The following is an 18,539-nucleotide window of genomic DNA, read 5'->3' on the forward strand; positions in this document are numbered from 1 at the left end:
TTTTCTTTTCTTCTCTTAAACTGCTATCATAGTTGTAGTAGAAAGCTGTCTCGTTTTCATATTTAGAGTAACCACCATTTTTGAAGGCAAAACCTGCTTGATTTTAAAATGAGGTTCAAGACAAACTAACCTTTTCGAAAACTGCACTGGTCGTTTCTTTTTCACTCTTTTGATTTGTCCTTGCTTATATAGTGATGTGGCTTTTTTACGATTACTTGCTGAATGTTTCCCACAGTTTATTAAAAAACTCGGAAAAGTTAAATAGTAAGTACTTTCTGAGAAACGATTTTGTCATGCTCAACGAAATTTCCAAAGTTCCACTTACAATATTGTACATAAAACTGAGCTCATTAAAAAAGAACTTGAATTTAAAAAAAATAATAATTTAAAGTTGTTTTTTTTTTGTTTATCCCAAGTATTAATAGGAATAAAAAATTAAACACATAATATTTTAAAAAGTTACAGTTTATTTAATCATTAATTTATTTCTCGCAACAGTGAAACTTCAAATGCCAAAAAACAAGTAAAGTTTAATTGTTCCGTCAAAAGTAAACTTTTGTAAATTTTATTTAAAATTTTTGAGAAATTTAACATAAATCAATAAGAAAACTGTAAGTTCTCGTAGCGCGTTACAATATCTAGAATTTCCATATACACCTATATATATATAGTACACCCCGTAACAATATTCTCCCTAACCTTTCAGTTGGCTTCAAGTCAGGTGATCGTGCAGACCAATCCAAAGTAGATCTTTTTCCTGAATTGTTAAAGCTTCGTCCCGTGTGAATTTCCGTTGAAATAAAACTCGGCCCGTATAGTAACTGTTAAGACTCATAAAAATGATATGTTATTGTGTCAAATCATGCCAATAAAATATAAAGTCTTTTGGGCCATTTAAGTTAAAAACTTTTGTCGGTAAAAATAACATTTTTCCGTTCTGCATAATGTGGTCGTTGCCAAGTTGAGTCTTGTATCTTTATGCTTTTTTTTATGGTTTTTTTTCAATGTGGTTTTGCATTAAGTTTTTCTCATTGAAACAGATTTTGAGGAAACTTGTTGGGTACGCTTTTTACCTTTTTGCTGTCACAATTAATTTTAGTTTAATTCTTATTTTTCAAGCTATTTGCATATGGTGTAGTCTGGAGCACCAGACGACAGCAAAAGCAAAATGCAAAAGTGATGCCTTCTGGTCATTTATTTAGGTTTCCATTTAAAGGGTGACGGTTTGTTGTAATTTTTTACTTAAATTATTCACTAAATGATGAGACTTTTTGATTTATTTACAGTTTGTTGATTGACAAACCCGCATCTTTGTTGATTGACAAACCCGCATCTTTGTTAGCAAAAAACGCTTTTTTTTCTCTTCCTCCTTAAGCATCCTTCCACGTGGTCAATTGAAATAATTAGATAACCAATGTTAATTAAAAATGCAAGAAACTTCCGTATTGCACAAATAAAATCAAATTCTAACTTTCTCTGACCTCAAGTTAAATGGTCATAACAAAATGATGGAAAAAATGGAAACTTTATGCGTAAAGTATTAAAAAGTTTTAACGAGTTTGAAAATCGCATCAGCAGTTTTGACCGTTCAACCTTTGTGTTCAAAACTTCAAACATTACAAACCGAGGATGAAAGACTGCTGCGTCTCATCCAATTCATTTCAAAACCTAACGTTCTAATTTTCTCTCAATCAAAGGCTGGCCTTCTTCTTTTCTCTCGTTTTTCGCTGCAGGTTCAGATAAAGGTTATAAAAGAAAATTGTCTTCTGTGTCAGCATAAGTTTTGCACACAACAGCTTTTGATCAAAAGTCAGTATATACACTTTAAAAGGATTATAAGGTTTAAACTAAAAAAAAACAGTCGATTGACTGTGCTTGAATGTTTTGAGCACAGTTAGGAAACTAATGCTTTTGATAAGATTACTTATGAACCCAGCCATTAATTGTTTTTAATTTCTAGTGGAAAACCGCCTTGGCGCCTGTTTCTTCTCTCAATCTGTTAATAGGCTGAGTTTCACCAAGTAACGTTTTATCGCATCAAAACCTGGAACCTGCTCGGAGTTCTATTCGATGTCAGTTTCATTGTCCAGTCATGCTGAGTCATCCTATTTAGTCAAGACTTTTAAAAATTCTCTTCCAGATTTTCAATGCCTTTGTCCAAAACCAGTTTTCTCGTCTCCCTTACTTTACGCTGCATTACGATTACCGCTCGATCAATTTTGTAACAGTTTATGACAATTCTGGAACGCTGTAAACTAAATGTGAAATGATTTATGCAGAATTAGGTGAAGGAACCGCATTGAGCTAAATAGTTTTGCATTTGTGATTAAACGTAGGCTGATGTAGACATCTCGACGTTTAAGTCTTGGGTGTTTGTTGATTGTCTCAATTCAAGACGACAAAGATATGCATGTAAGTTGTTAACAGAGCCCAAGTTTAAGATGACCAGCATTAAGAACTGTTTTCTCCAAACCGCGAAAAGTGGAGAGGCATTTAGTTTTAGCCTGAAAGTGGGTTCGTTTATTAACTTTGAACAGTGATTATGATGTAAACGATGCGTTGTTTGTATAGCAACTCTTTATTATAAAGAATCTCTGAGAACTGAGAGCTTTTTAAGAAGCTGATGCGAATGTCAAAAATAATGCTTAAGACCAGAACAGAAAAGAAAATACCTAACTATTGCAACTGGTAGATGGCACTCGCGCCTTTGAAATATCGATTCCCTTTCTCCTTTTTTTTTGAAATCAAGAGCAACCCGACGTCATAAGTCGTTGTTTAAGTGGTTTTCAAAAAGTTTTATGTATTTTAGTCAAAATACTATTAAGTTGCAAAGCTAAAAACTATCGTTTGATTCACTCAAGCAAACGTAAGCACAAATAAATAAATAAATAATGTTACAAAACGCACACAGAAAAACAATCTTTAAATACAATTATGTTGGCAAACTTTCATACGTTTTACTTCGACCTTTTTTTCTTTTAAGTCAACATAAATTTTTGTTTCTATCCGGCATCCCACTTTAATCTCAGGTGTTCGTCTGAAATAGCTCACATTGTCTCCGATGTAGAACACTTCGTAAGTGTCGTTTGACATTGTGATACCCGATGATTTGTTGAAATCGCGCTTACATGGTCTATGGTCGTATTTTAGTTTTTCGTTAATTATATTAGTCCAATTCTCGAAAAATGAAAACCCCGCCGATTTAGCTTGTTTTGAACTGATCAACTGTGCTGAAAAGATTATTTCAGTTGCTGCACTTATCTCGGCATTCGCCAATCCGCAAAATATTCCGTAGATAGCCAGAACGGTAAACATTTGCGAAGCAATCGTTTTAATCTGATGACGAATGTAAAAAATCATTTTTCAATGCAAGAAAGAAAAAAAAACTGACGGTGTAGAACTAGAACAACATGCATTTTTCATTTATAAAAATGGGGCAAAAAGACAAACCTCCATTAAAAAACAAAATGATGTGTATGCAAACACGAACATCGGGTGTTTTCATGTAAAAAGTGTTTGATATATACCATATACATACCTTCACCCTTGCTTTTCTTTTCTCGCTTTACTCACCGCTGGCTGTTTCTGAACTCCCGTCATCTGGCGAACCTATTTAAAGCACGAAGATTACACGTACATCATAGACGCTTGTAATGCTCGAGCCTTGAATAGATATTGTTTCGATATGTTCTTCTTTTTTTAGTTTCTGTTGGTTATCTGGTTGCTAGTTTCGCATTTTCTCACGTTTTACAACCACCCACCTAAAACTAATTAAACAAGTTCTATTTGGTTTCATCGAGGGTTTCAGGTTGAAAAAACGAGTTTAAAGATAGCTAGTTCAAGTTTGGTGCGGCTGCGTTGTGTTTCATGTTCGTAATAAAATCTGATCCATAACTTGAAGCTAGTTTTTTCATTTTCGTATCTCCCATGATCTAACGGCGAATTTAATTCTTTGTAGAAAAAGGTCTGCTTGGTGTAATGTTCAGTTGAGTATAAAACAAGAGAAAGAAAAAAACCTTTTTTTCCGATATGCCCCCACTTCGAGGTTTTTTTTGCGGCGGTACATCAAGATGAAAGTGTCAAGATAAAAGTATTGCGAGAGAAAGATAATATCTCACAAATATGCAATTAAACGTCGTCATTCACATCGTCTACTTTATTCAAAGCGTCAAATACTTCAGCCCGAAGAGTACTTCTTGTTTAATACAACAAAACAAGGCGAATGCAAGCAGCCAGACAAAAACTCAGCCAAGGATATCATGTAATTCAAGAGCATGCAACAATAAACATTTCACTTAAATCTCTTAACAGAAAAACTTTGTATTCTTGGAAAAACATTTCTGTACATAAAAAACTTCGCTCTACATTGACATAAATAGTTGGTGTGTATTTGAAAGCAAAGGTCTTTGTAAGAGTATAATTTTTGCGTAGCCATATAGTTAATTGACAATGCAAGCGATTCCATCGAGAAAATTTTCAGAAAATTTTGAGTTCTTAAAAAAAAAACTTACTTGGAGATCTAAAGAAGTTAGGCCCCTTAGCACCGTTTTTTTTTTTTTTTTCAATATTTTTATTTTATCTTTAATTGAAACCGCAGCTTCTCCGTTTTTATTAAAAATTGACTCTGCAGCACCTGCAACAACTTTAACTTGCATTTAAAATGGTTTGGCTTAATTGGCATGTAAATATATGGTTGTGATTCTAGTTTTGTTACTGTTGTCTCAAGAAATTCATAATTTTAAGAAATAAAAAGGCTCTTACTCTCATGTCACTTAACAAATCTTTTGAAATTTTGATTGAAGCTGTCCCCTTATCATCCGATACATGAAACATGAAATACTCGATTAATTTTCTCAAAATTAGTCTGGTTCCCCATTGTGATATTATTGACTAGAGGGGGGGGGGGGGGGGTAAAACGAAACCAGATTCTAATTTTTTTTTTTAAATTTTCTATCCTTGATGGTACTTTAAGAGTATTTTTTTTTACATTTGATGAAAGTCGATCTATGTTTTTGTTGGGATAAAAGCTTTGTAAAAATGCATACTTTGTATAAACCATGAGTCAGATAAGTTTAATTATCATTTTTGGGTAAAATTTGAATCTTGACAGATTCAATGGAACGTTATAGTGTCATGGTTAGCGATTAATGTGTTCAATAAAAATTTTTGTTTTACAACTTCTTTGTCAGAATCTAACATTTCAATAATAATATTTTCTACACATCCCCCATCATCAGTAGCCTCATCAATTAACATCCAGAAATAACAGCTTTTTTAAAGGTTTCCATGATTTGTACAAATCTTTAATATCAACTTCTGTGAAGAATGGTTTTAGATGGAAGAAAGGTTTTAGACAGAACTTTTTTTGTTCTCTGTGCATTTCCAAATGATGCAACCTGTGAGGATGTTAACAATTATCATGTTATTAATATTTCTTCTTATTTTTTTGTAAACAAAAAGTTAAAAAGTGCAGTTCTGTTTATTTATCTACGGTTCGAACTTATAATAATTTTATTTACTTGTTAATCGTTGTGTAACGTTGCAACAGTCGACCAAACCCTACGACCTGCACGAACCTAAACACCTCCAAATACATCATCGAGTCAAGAATAAAAATCATCGAGTCAAGAATAAAAATCAAGAATAAAAACATTAGTTTAGGACTTTTAAAGCCCAAGAATCGACAAACCTTGAATTCTAACAAACTTTATTTCTCCTCAGATTTTCGAATGCATCAGTGATCATCAGAATGCTTCAGAAATCATAAGTGAATGTAACACGTATGATCTGGCTAACCTCTACATTAAACCACCAAATACATTATTTGCTCAATATTGTTCAGAAAAATGTTGATAAAAATAAGGTGAATTATTTGATAATGTGAGGGTGGCGTTTTGTGTTATCGTTTATTACAATTTATTTTAATCTTAGTCTAATGTTTGTTTGTTATTGTTTAGTTAGTGGAAGTAAGGGGAAGGGAAGTTTTGGGTTTAGGATTGTGTGGATTAGGTATGTGGACGTTGGGATCGAGGTTAGTGGTCTGGGGAGTACTTCGTTAGGCAAGGGCAAGGTTTAATCTAAAAGGGCTAAACTTATATTCGCCGTCCTCAGTATATTTTATAATATGTTAAAACTCAACAATTGTTCTATCAATGTGTAATGGTAGCACTCTTATATTTATAACTTTTAAATAACACAAATAACATTCTCTTACGGTAATCGTAGTGTTCAATACTGTTTTTATCAATAACTCATCTTTAGCTCTTCTAGCTTTAAACAAATATCTTTTTTCTTTTTTTTCTTTATTAATGGCGGCGAAACTTCTGTTTACTTATCTTCAAACAATTTTTCTTCTGACTTCTATTTATTTCTTTTACTCCTTCTGTTTTATCAACAATTTCAATTCTTCAATAATAAAAACTCTCTTTTTCTAAAATTCTTCTTAAAAATCTTTCTTAAAACTCTTACTTCTCTTTTTCACTTATATAAGAAGAGGACCTTTTTCCTCCTTCTTTTTCGTTTACTCAATCAGAAATCCTTCTCTCTCTCTTTTTGTTTATCAAGAAGTCCTTTTCACTCTTTTCATTTATTTCAGAAGTCCTTCTCACTCTCTTTATTTCTTTCCTCCGAAGTCCTTCGTAACTCTATTTTTTGAGCTTTTATAGTTCTCCATTATCATTTGTTTCGTTGCTATTTCTACTTATCATTAATTTACTTGACAGGTAAATAGGTCTCTGTGTGTACGTCTTTTCTTAATCGTTGTTTTTTTTATTTTTTCTTCATTACGTTTTATCGTGTTATCTTTTATTTACATGACATGGTGAATAAGTCTCTTATGTACGTCTTTTCGCTGTTTTTAACTTTTAACTTTTCTCCCTCCTCAGAATAATTATATCAAAGCACTTAAATACTGCCACGGATTGTAGTTTTAAGGTAGTTGATGTATTGATTACCAAAAAGAAGCAATTTGCAATTTCTTTACCAACCTTCAAGTAAATCCGTTAACGGCTGCTTGAAAATAGGGGCATGACGGAAGTTTTTCTTGACAAAGCATTCTGAAGATTATTTAGCCTCGTTCCATCAAAAGTCATCTCTTTTATAGCATCCTCAAAGTCCCGCTTTCACAATGCAGAAGGCAGACAGTTTATTAGCTCAGAAGCACAACGTCTTTACAAAGAAGGAATTATTAAGTCTTCAACACCACTCTGTTTATCACAAATTGTTGTAACACGAAACGGAAAATCGAAAAAGCGCTTATTCACAGTTTCAAATAACAATTGAAAGTTTTATTGTTAAAGAGAAACTGAAAGATACTTTTGCTTATCTTGGTTATTTGACAATCTGTGATATAACAAAAGAGGTACTTGAGTACAACCTCAACTGCTTCCTTTTAGCTGCTAAAACGAAGAATTTAACTCACACAACAAAATATTTTCTCTACAACATCTCTGAACCTTCTTGATTGCAAAGTCAGTTATCAACATATCAGGCAAGACACTGAGCGACTTCGCCCACTCTGAGATATACCTGTATCTGTTGATGCGAAATCCCTGAAGCAAAGATTGGGTCTATTTTCCTACTTTTCACGCTGGATCCCCCATTTCTCGAAGAAGTTTGTCTTATTTGTCAAAGTTAAAAAAATTCCTTCTGGACTTTTTACGTGTTAAATTTTTTATTACTCTCAAGAAAGGCATTGAATGTTTGGTCGTGTGTTCTATTAGTGAGTATGGACCATTCGAGTTACAAACTGACGTATTTGATACAGCAGTCGCTGGGATACTTAATCAAAATGGTAGACCATTTGCTTTTTTTTCGTGATCGTTGCATCAATCTGAACTTAGATTCTACAACTAAAAAAGAAGCACATGCTATTATTGAATCTGTCTAACATTCGCACCATATTCTAGCAGGAAAGTATTTCAAGCTTTTTACAAACCAACGACCTTCATTCATTTGTGTTTAACAAGAACAATAAAAGAAAAATAAAGAAACGTTGTGGCGTTTAGAGAAAAATAAAGAACATTGTGGCGTTTATCATTGTGGCGTTTAAAGCTTTCTTGTTACAGTTTTAAAATCGTTTACAGAAAAAAAATAAAGAACGATATCATTGTGGCGTTTTTAGAGCTTTCTTGTTACAGTTTTGAAATCGTTTACAGAAAAAAAATAGACATTATTGTACCAAATACTTAAATCGTATGTACTCTTCAGCAACGAGCTTGTGTACTCTTTTATCTATACACAATTTGTTATGTCAACCAGTTGTCACCAGAATGACTGCTTCTGTTGGTTCTCGTAATTAACCGTAAATATTTTCAGTTGATGACGTAAAGTCTGTGACATGGAACTATTGAGTATGTCAACAATGCAAACCATCTTTCTGCCAACTTTCACAACTTTTTTGTCCTTTTTGGTTTGATTATATACATTTTGGTTTGATTACATTCATTCCAACAGAGGATTGTCCTTCATGAGTAAAGATGCTCAAGATTTCCTTTGCAAAAAGGGTATAGCAAGCAGCAGAATAACTCCGTACCATCTTCAGAGAAACAAATAGAAGAAAAGGTCAAACAGAACGGTACAATAGCATCATTATGGGAACAATCAAACTCTAAATCAAATCTAAATCTAAAATCACTAAAACTCGAATAAAAATATTTGAAGTTGTCTTACCTGACGCACTCAATCCGCTCTTTAATCAACACTACTATTAATGAAACGAGGGACCAACTTTTATCACATGCACTTGTGTCTTACCACGGCAGTTCCTTTCGCAGACGTAATCAAATTAATTTTTATTGCCATCATCATTTCTGGAAAGCTGGATACTAAATGGTATTACTGCATGGGTCATGAAAAAAAGCCAATCGTAAAACTCGAAAACATACTTAGCACAAACAAAATGCTGTTAGCTATATTGGAATAAAAAAAAGAAATTAAAAATGTAACTGTGATTTACCTTACATGTCAGCAGAAAAATCAATAAAAACGATTTTTATCAAAGTTATTTCAAACACTCACTTAACTTCAACACATGTATACAAACATAATTGCCGCGTGACAGAACTGACCGTGGCTTGTCAAACTTCTTAGTAATATTTCTCAAGGTCGACTTGATCTTTATTCTTCAATAAACTTATCTTTTCTCACTTTTTCTCTCTACTTTCATACATTTTTTGCTTCAAAAAACTACAAAAATCTAAGATTGATCGAACTTTCGGAAGATATCTTTGGGTACGATTTTTAAGGCTGGCTATCATCAAAAACTATCTATAGTTGGACTATATATAGTTGATACAGCTAAATCCCGGTAAGTTGAACCTTCTTGTGATCAAGGAAATTAGTTTGACTTAACGAATGTTTGTTTTAACCCTAATTTTATGTTGGGGATTCAAACGGACCCCACGAGTAGTTTGTTTTTGCATTATATTTTTATGTGGTTTGTATTTTTTTTCCAACATTTTATGCATCTGTTAAATATCAGAAGATGTACAAAGACCAAAAAAAATATTTTTTGAACACTGCTTCCTTTTTTTAGTTAACTTCAAAATATACATCAATGATGTTGTTTCAATTTCCATTTATTGTAGCTCAATATTCCATATGGACCCCAACATAGTTTTTCTTATAAAATTAATTGTTTTTCATAACTTACGCTTTTAAAAACTGTTTTCATTTTTTTTATTTGTAACTCAATCTTTTTCTGAATCATCAGATGATGCTGATTTTCAAGTAGATACTCCTACAATTTCAAAAGTAGAGAATAAGTCAACACCAGTATTAGGAGCTAGAAGATGTAGAACTCGTGGTGAAGTTAGAGGCACTAGCAGCATTTATGGTACAAATAGTCAAAGGGGAATAAGTTATGCAAATAATCTATTAGAAAGAGAAAATATACATAATGATAGAGCTGAGGAAACAAGTCCAGGTAAAACTAAAGAAATAGTTGAAACTGAAGCGGAAGTTAGCAATACAACAAATGTTTATAAGCGCCCAAAAAGTAATAAAATATGGCAAAAACAAAGACTAAAAAATTTGCAGCACAAAATGTCATGAAATTAAAACCAAGATTAACACCATATGCAATACGTATGACACATTCGATAAATACTGCTTTTCAACTTTTTTTTACCCCAAATATCTTCAAGATAGTTCTAACTAAATCAAACAAAGAAGGTGAAGTTGTTTTTAAAGAAAAGTGAGCACCAACACCTGAGGATGAACAAAATGGGTTTTTTGGACTTTTATTTTTAGCAGGTGTTTACCGATCAGCAGGTGATGCTACAGAGGAGCTATGGGACATTAGTGATGGACGGCAGATTTTTCGTTCTTTAATGAGTTGTGAGCGTTTTCATACCATTTCAAGAGTTTTGAGATTTGACGACAAAGCAACTCGATTATTAAGACGCAGCAATGACAAATTTGCACCTATTCATGAGGTTTTTGATATTTGAGTGCAAACACTTTTAAATAGTTTTAGACCATATGAAAATGGTACTGTTGATGAACAGCTGGTTCCATTTCGTGGACTTTGTTCCTTTAGAAAATATATAAAATCCAAACCTGCTAAGTATGGGTTAAAGCTATGGTTATTGTGTGATTCTAGTACCAGCTATGTCTTGAATGCACTATTTTATACTAGTCGTGTTCATGGCGATTGCTCAGAAAGAAATCAAGGGCAACAAGTAGTACATGATTTAGTTGAAGTCATAAAAGGATCTGGAAGAAATCTTACAATGGACAAATTTTTTACATCAGTAACACTTCCACAAGAACTTTTGGAGAAAAAATTAAGTCTAGTTTTATTAAAATTATTTTGTTAAAGACATAATTATTTAATTGGGCTCCGTATGGACCCCAACGTAACAATTGCAAGTCAATTAGCGACGGCATAGTTGGGTTAAGCAAAATTTTTTCCCCAATTGAGTTCCAAGTAAGTCCATATTTTGAAGAAGCCCCCGTTAGACCTCCTAGCCACAGTATTTTACTTTCATGGCTGGCTAAAAAACATTCTGACCGGCTAGCTGATGGCATGAGAGGCTAGCCTACATTTTTGTGGCTGGCTAGCCGCCTGATTTTTTTGGCTGCTTAGCTGGCTTTTATATATATATATATATATATATATATATATATATATATATATATATATATATATATATATATATATATATATATATATATATATATATATATATATATATATATATTATACAAACAATAATAATAATTCAGACCTTCAGAATGATTGTTTCTTTTCATTTTAAAATTTAAATTGCGCAGATCAGCTGTACAACGTCAAAACACAGTATCTGTATTTTTGATAACTTCATAATATGAAGTTTCAAGTGATAAGTATATATATATATATATATATATATATATATATATATATATATATATATATATATATATATATATATATATATATATATTTAAGTATATATATATATAGATAAGTATATATATATATATATATATATTTAAGTATATATATATATAGATAAGTATATATAGATATATATATATTTAGGTATATATATATATAGATAAGTATATATATATATATATATATATATTTATTTATATATATATATAATTAAGTATATATATATATACTTAAGTATATATATATATATAGATAAGTATATATATATATATATATATATATATATATATATATATATATATATATATATATATATATATTAAGTATATATACACTACCGTGCAAAAGTCTCCGCTCATGTGTAATATTTGCAAGGAACAGTAAATGTTTACCTTTGTTTTGTTGAGTTCTGCTGCTAAAAACATGGCAGAAATTTTTCTATATGAATAACCTTTTTCACGTAAAATACATATAAAGTTCTTCAGTATTCTTTATTAAATTTAAAACTGCACAAAAGTTTTAACCAAAATATTTTTTGTAAGCTTAGGTTTGACAGTAGCATGATACTTTCCGGCATGGTAAGGATGTTTTCAGTAATTTTAATTGGTTGCTTTTAATAGACTTATGTTTATATTTATACTTGAAAATGGCATTAGTGTGCGCATTTAATGTCTTGAATTTAATAAAGAATTTGAGAAATGGTGAAAGTAAAGAAAGAATATTGTGAAGAACTTCGTGGCAAAATATGTATTTTACGTGAAGAAGGTTATTCATATAGAAAAATTGCTTCCAGGTTAAAAATATCCGAATCAGGTGTGAGATATGCTCTACAACGATTGCATGATATTGGTTCCAACAGTGACAGATCACGTTCTGGAAGACCAAGAGTTACATCACGGCAAGAAGATACGTTTATTGTTGTGTCCAGCAAAAGAAATAGAAAAATTCCAGCCACAATTTTAACAGCAGAACTCAACAAAACAAGGGTAAAGCCAGTATCAACTGATACTGTAAAAAGAAGACTAAGATCAGTCAACTTAATTGGACGCATTGCTGCACGTAAACCTTTGTTGAGGGCAGTAAATAAGAAGAAAAGATTGGAATGGGCAAAAATGCATAAAAATTGGGGATTAGAAGATTGGAAGAAAGTTCTTTGGACAGACGAGAGTAGGTTCGAACTTTTTGGTACCCGACGTCGCGTGCATGTTAGGCGTTTACCTAATGAAAGAGTGCTTCCTCAATGTATACAAAGTACTGTAAAACATGGAGGTGGTAATATTATGCTTTGGGGATGTTTTGGCAATGGGTTAACTGGAGATTTAGTTAAAATCACATCTACCATGGATAAACACATGTACCATAATATTTTGGTTAAGCACGCGATTCCATCTGGTATTCGTGTAATTGGGAAAGGATTCATCATGCAGCAGGACAACGATCCAAAACATGCATCTGGATTATGCAAAAATTATTTGAAACTAAAAGAAAGGGGAAAAGTTTGCAAAGTTATGACTTGGCCTCCTCAATCACCAGATCTATCACCCATCGAAAAGTTGTGGGATGAACTGGATCGGAAGATCAGAGAAGCAGGTGAAACATCTTTTATTAATCAGCAAATGCTATGGGAACGTTTGCAAGAAGCTTGGAATGAGATAACAGCGGAAACCATGAATAAATTATTAGCCCGAATGCCAAGATTATGTGCTGCTGTTATACGCTCCAAGGGGTCTCATATTGATGAAAATAAAATTTAACATTTACAACTTTGTATATTAACATTTTCTTGATTTTATATATTTAAAATCATCCTAAAATGTATTGTATTTACTGTCTAATTCATTGTTTAATAAACAATTAAAAATAAACGCAATTTTCTTGCAAACTTTTGTTACTTTATTGAAATATTACAAATGAGCGGAGACTTTTGCACGGTAGTGTATATATATATATATATTTAAGTATATATATATATATATAGATAAGTATATATATATATATATATATTTAGTATGAAGTTAAGTTGGCGGCCCAACGTACTTTACAAAATCATTTTCATATCAAATTATGAAAAATACAGATACTGTGTTTTGACGTTGTACAACAAAGCCTATCCACTTAGCGAAACTCCTGTTAATTGACGAAAATTGCATTCTGGGATGTCCTGCCGGACCTTTTCCGCAACTTACAAAAATTGTTTTTTTTACGGATTAACTCTGTTGTTAGATATTTAAATTTTTTATAGTTTAAGATGTTTCAGTAAGAATGAAATGATGGGGAAAAGAGAACAAGTTTAAAATTTTTTAAATTATTTTTTGTATAACATACACTTGTAAACCATAAAACTTTTTAATATACATTTAATTACATAGAAATATATTGAAGAAATATTAACATGTATATCAATTATGAACAATACGTGCAAGTTTTTTTGAATTTGACTTATTACGTGGGTTCAGATCCCTGTTTAAAAATTTTATGAAATAAAAAATTTTATGAAATAAAAAATTCTTGTAATAACAAAAAGCCGAACAATGTTTTTTTCTAAATTATGTGCATGTTCTTCATGCAGATCATACAAAAACTGAAAGTGACAGGATTCTTTAACTTTATTGATGAGAATCATGGCCAGTCCCTTTCTTTCAAGATATTTGTTTATGAATATCATAAAAGTTGTTTCCATTTCACAAACTAGTGACATAAAAGCTGATGGATTGTCAGTTGAACCGAGAAAGAGTGTATCTTCACACCTATCACACAACTTAACTTTTTGAACAAGCCACCCAGCCATGTGTGAAAGAGCTTGTTTGATTGGTTTCATTGAAATTTCTCTAGTAAACCTATAAACTGATCCTGGTAGAAAATAAGAGATTTCCTTAGGTCTTTCTACTTGATAAATCCCACAATCTGTGATTTTTTGATTGCAACACTTCATAAATTCATTTAGATTGAAAGCTGTGGAAAAATCTGAGTCCTTTATACAGTTGCTATTGGATTTGCTTTTCTCCACAGATAAAAGAAGTAAGGCATTTCGGTAGGCAGCTTGAAATTGTCGAACATTAGGACGGTCATTCCATCCACCTTTGCTTCGAATAATAGAAAAAAAATTCTCAATGCAATCCTGATTGAATCGAGAAGTACAAACAAACTCAAAACCTTCAGAAAACAGCTCTCTAGTTAAGGTTAGCACACTATTTATTGTGACACTTAAACCCCAGTGACATGATATACTTGCTTGATTTTTAACACCGCAAAAATTCCATTTCTCAATCCAATACTTTAACTCTTCCAGTTGAGAAATACTATCTCCTTTTAAAGTTAGAGCACAACGAGCTGGTTTGTCAGCATACAACTTATATGAATTCAATATGTCAAATAAAGTATCCATACGTTCAACAAATCTTGCTGTTGGTATGACACTCAAAGGCAGTAAATTTGTATTAGAACAGCAATATAATGCAGTAGCAACCTGATAACTGAAAACTTGAGTTGCAAGTTTTACCTTTATAGATAAAAGAGGCCCAGGGTCTAAGTGCCTGTCTGTTAGTTTTGGTACTAGACGCACAGAGTTTATTTTGTCTAAATAGTATAGAGACTGGATATGTTGCCAAGAAACAATTTCACCATTAATATCAATGTTATGTCTCTGTAAATTGTTTCTAATGCTTTTTATTAAATGTGGAGGATCAAAAATAACATGAATTTTTCTATCAATAGAAGGATTTAGAAAGTATGGCGAATTTTTGGAAAACCCAAGCAAACGTAAGGCAGCTATATTAGTAGCTCCTTGATCACAAACTATACATCTGTGTAAACCAGTTTCTTGAACTTTGGTAATGGTTTCACGTAGTAAAAAAGCCAAGTCAGCTGTTGATACTGTTGAATTATTAAAAAAAAGCTATTGGTTGTTTCCATTTGTTTGACAAGCCCCTAACCATAATAACAAGAGCCTGATTTAAAAGTTTTCCATTTCTCATTCCATAAACTGTGTCAGAATATCTATCATATTCTAAATACTGCTTTAATGACATCTCATCCATAACAAGACTGACATTACGATCATATGGTTTCATTGCCTCAGCCCGTAACTTTAAAAGAGAAAATAATTGAGGAGAAAACCCTGTTTGAAGATCTGCAAATACACGAGACAAAAACAGTAGTAAACAAGTTTTACTTGGTAAACAGAATATCGTTCGTAAGACATTAAAAGTTTGAGGACTATGAAATAGAAGTCGCAATGCCAAAATCTTGTCACTAATTGACCAACGTTTTCTTTTATTGACTCGTTTACTCATCAGGAGTTGACTTTTAAAAAAACTAACTTGTATTGGTGATAAGTATTTACTGGATAATTTTAAGATATGATTTATAGATTCATCACAGATTTGTGGAATTTTTTTTTTGGATTTTAAATGTTCAACCTGTTTATGTAATCTAGTATTTTTGACACGCAATCTTGATAGCAGCCTTTGAACCTTGTTGGAATTGATTTCATTAAAAGGCAATTTGTTCTCTGAAATATTATCTGAATTAACAGGTAAATAAACATCACGTTTTTTTACTGGGACTGGATGTCGTTCTACTGGTGGTTTCCTCTTGCAACCAACAAATGGAGGAGGATTTGGTATATTGAAAATAGTAGGAATTGCTGATTGTAAGAGACGTTTTCCACCATTATTTGTAAGATAATACATTGTGTCTTCAAAATGATTGCTGCACAAATAAAAATTTTTGTTTAAAAATACCAAAGGTGTGTTGTCTAGATCTTTCCTACGACAGTTGATGAGCCACTTTTTACATCTAATAATTAAAAAGAGCATTTATTTTCAAAAGTTACAATATTCAAGTTACAATTTTTATTTCATAAAGTTTTAATGAAATAAAAAGTTAGAAAGGAAAAAACCTATTAATAATTACAATTACGTCTAAATGAATTAAAATTTAAAACTCAATTGTAAATATAAAGTAAGTAGTACTTAAGTAAAATATTGATATTAGCTTGCCTTTTTTCGTCTTTAGGAAAACGAAAAAATGAAATATCTTTACAGCATTTTCCACTCTTATTTCCACAGTTTAGAGCAGCACAAAATGATGGCATTGCTATAGTTAATGTCAAAATTCTTTAAGATATATGCAAGAAAACAACTTGATATTTAATATTATAAAGTTTCAATGGTCCGGCAGGACATCCCAGAATGCTTTGCGACAAAATTACATAGAGTTATATGATATTACTCCGGAGTGGATAGGCTTTGTTGTACAAGCTGAGCTGAGATGACAAGTTTTCTTTTTTTTTATGATAAATATTGACTACTGTTTTCGGACTGCAAGGGACTTTTTTTTATAGCGCGAAAATTAAGATATTCGAACATACGGTATAGAGTAAAATGGGGTCAAATGAAATAGTTAAGAACTTTGATTAATTTTTTTTTAAGGAAAAAAGTTTTTTAATTTTCTTTTTTTTTAAAGTTGTAGAGAAATTTGAGCTGTAATTAAATATATACAAATCAAGTAAAAAATGTTTTTAGTTTTTTAAGAAACTTTATTTAATTGAAAAAAAAAGTTATTTCATTCTACCCTCACATTCGGGGAGAATGAAATACGCAAATTTATGTGAAATTAAAACAACACTTAATAAAAAAAAAAACAAAAAGCAACCAATAATAACAATTTAAAAAACAACCAATAATAACAATTAAAAACAACCAAATAAAAAAAACTTTATTTTTGAGATGATGGTGAATCGTAAAGAGGTACTAGAGGTTTAGCTGAATTGTCATTTGTGCGGCACTTTTTGATGCAATAAAACTCAGCGCCTTTTACATATCGTTTTGGTATGCATGTTTGACGAAGCTAAGCCTTGCATTTCGAATTTTCAAACTGATACCATTCCATGTATTGACTTGTTGAAGCTTCGCCTAAAACTTTACGGCACATTTTACACTTCACTTGGTTTGCAGCTGCCTTTTGAATAGCCGGAGTTATTAGAATATTGAAGGTTGTTTGCAGGCAAGTTGTCTTTGGAGGTGACTTTGAAGCTGATGCTATGCAACACATGCTGATGCTAGATGTTGTTGATATAGATTTAGATAGCAGTGGCTGAGATGGTGTAGTTCCTGGTGCTAGTAGTGGTTGTGGTACTTTCATAGATTCTGGTGGTTGTGATGATGAAGGTTCAGGTTGAGATGACGGTGTTTCAAACGTATTAGCAATTTGAAATTTTGACTGATCAATTTTACTGATGTCAAGTGGAAACAAGCCAGTATTCTGAAATCCACTAACTATTTGGGTGCGTGTAAAAACTTCACCAGAGCTAAGAAGTTTTGGTTGCAGTTGGCTAAAACATTCTTTTGATAAGTTGCTGAACTTTGTCTCTGCATAAAACTGTTGAAGTAATTTGCGCCAAACTCTTTTGAGATGACAATAAACACCGACATCTAGTGGCTGCAGAATATGTGACGTATGAGCTGGTAAGCAAATTAACAAGATATTGTTTGATACAAATAAATATGACCCGATAGGTGACATGTGTCACATGTCCATCTACGACTAAAATATGAATGCCTATAATTTGATAACCATAATAAGATTTATCTAATTAAATAATTATTTGATTTAAGTAAAGATTAAACTAAATACCTGGAATTTTTTTAATGGCAGGAACATACACGCCAGTGAGCCAATTCAAAAATTGCTTATCTTCCATCCATCCGGATGGAGATATGGCGTAAACGGCATCGTCTGGACCGCTTAAGCACCAACTTCTGTATAGGCGTTTTTTTTATTTAAAAATAATATATGGAGCAAGACGATTATCAGCAGCATTGATGCAATTTCCAACTGTATTATGGGTTTTTTCATTGTTGCCAACCAATTTCAATGGTCGTTTTGCACCACACCGGCAAACTAAATGTTGCTTGCCTTGATCACCAGAAAATCCGATTTCATCAAAGTTCCACAAATGATATGAAGTACTTTCATTGATTCCTGCTTCGTTGAATTCTTTTTGCAGTGTGTTGAAATACTTTGCAACTATTTCTTGTGTGCAAGAAGCGGCTCTGAGTGATGAAATATTGCCTATGGCCCTGACGCTTAACTTATGACTCCACCGGTTTATGAAAAGCTTATACCAATCTCTCCCTGGTGTACCATTAGGAAA

At 32.0% G+C, this 18,539-nt stretch overlaps 1 long non-coding RNA gene across 1 annotated transcript in view; it reads right to left on the reverse strand.

Annotated features, from left to right (window-relative positions):
* LOC149893533 (uncharacterized) overlaps positions 1-18,539 on the reverse strand; it is a 26,930-nt gene continuing 8,391 nt past the window's right edge. Inside the window, exons 3-8 of the long non-coding RNA XR_016451821.1 lie at positions 8,671-8,909; positions 6,215-8,536; positions 5,690-5,791; positions 5,520-5,576; positions 3,539-5,396; positions 1-3,336 (exon numbers count right to left, since the gene is read on the reverse strand). This is a non-coding gene — a long non-coding RNA (uncharacterized LOC149893533). The remainder of the gene's footprint in view (positions 3,337-3,538; positions 5,397-5,519; positions 5,577-5,689; positions 5,792-6,214; positions 8,537-8,670; positions 8,910-18,539) is intronic.

The sequence above is a fragment of the Hydra viridissima genome, unplaced genomic scaffold (assembly GCF_058129835.1).
Source record: "Hydra viridissima isolate aposymbiotic clone 2 unplaced genomic scaffold, HvirCarnegie_v1 scaffold_1, whole genome shotgun sequence".
Lineage (NCBI taxonomy): Eukaryota > Metazoa > Cnidaria > Hydrozoa > Anthoathecata > Hydridae > Hydra > Hydra viridissima.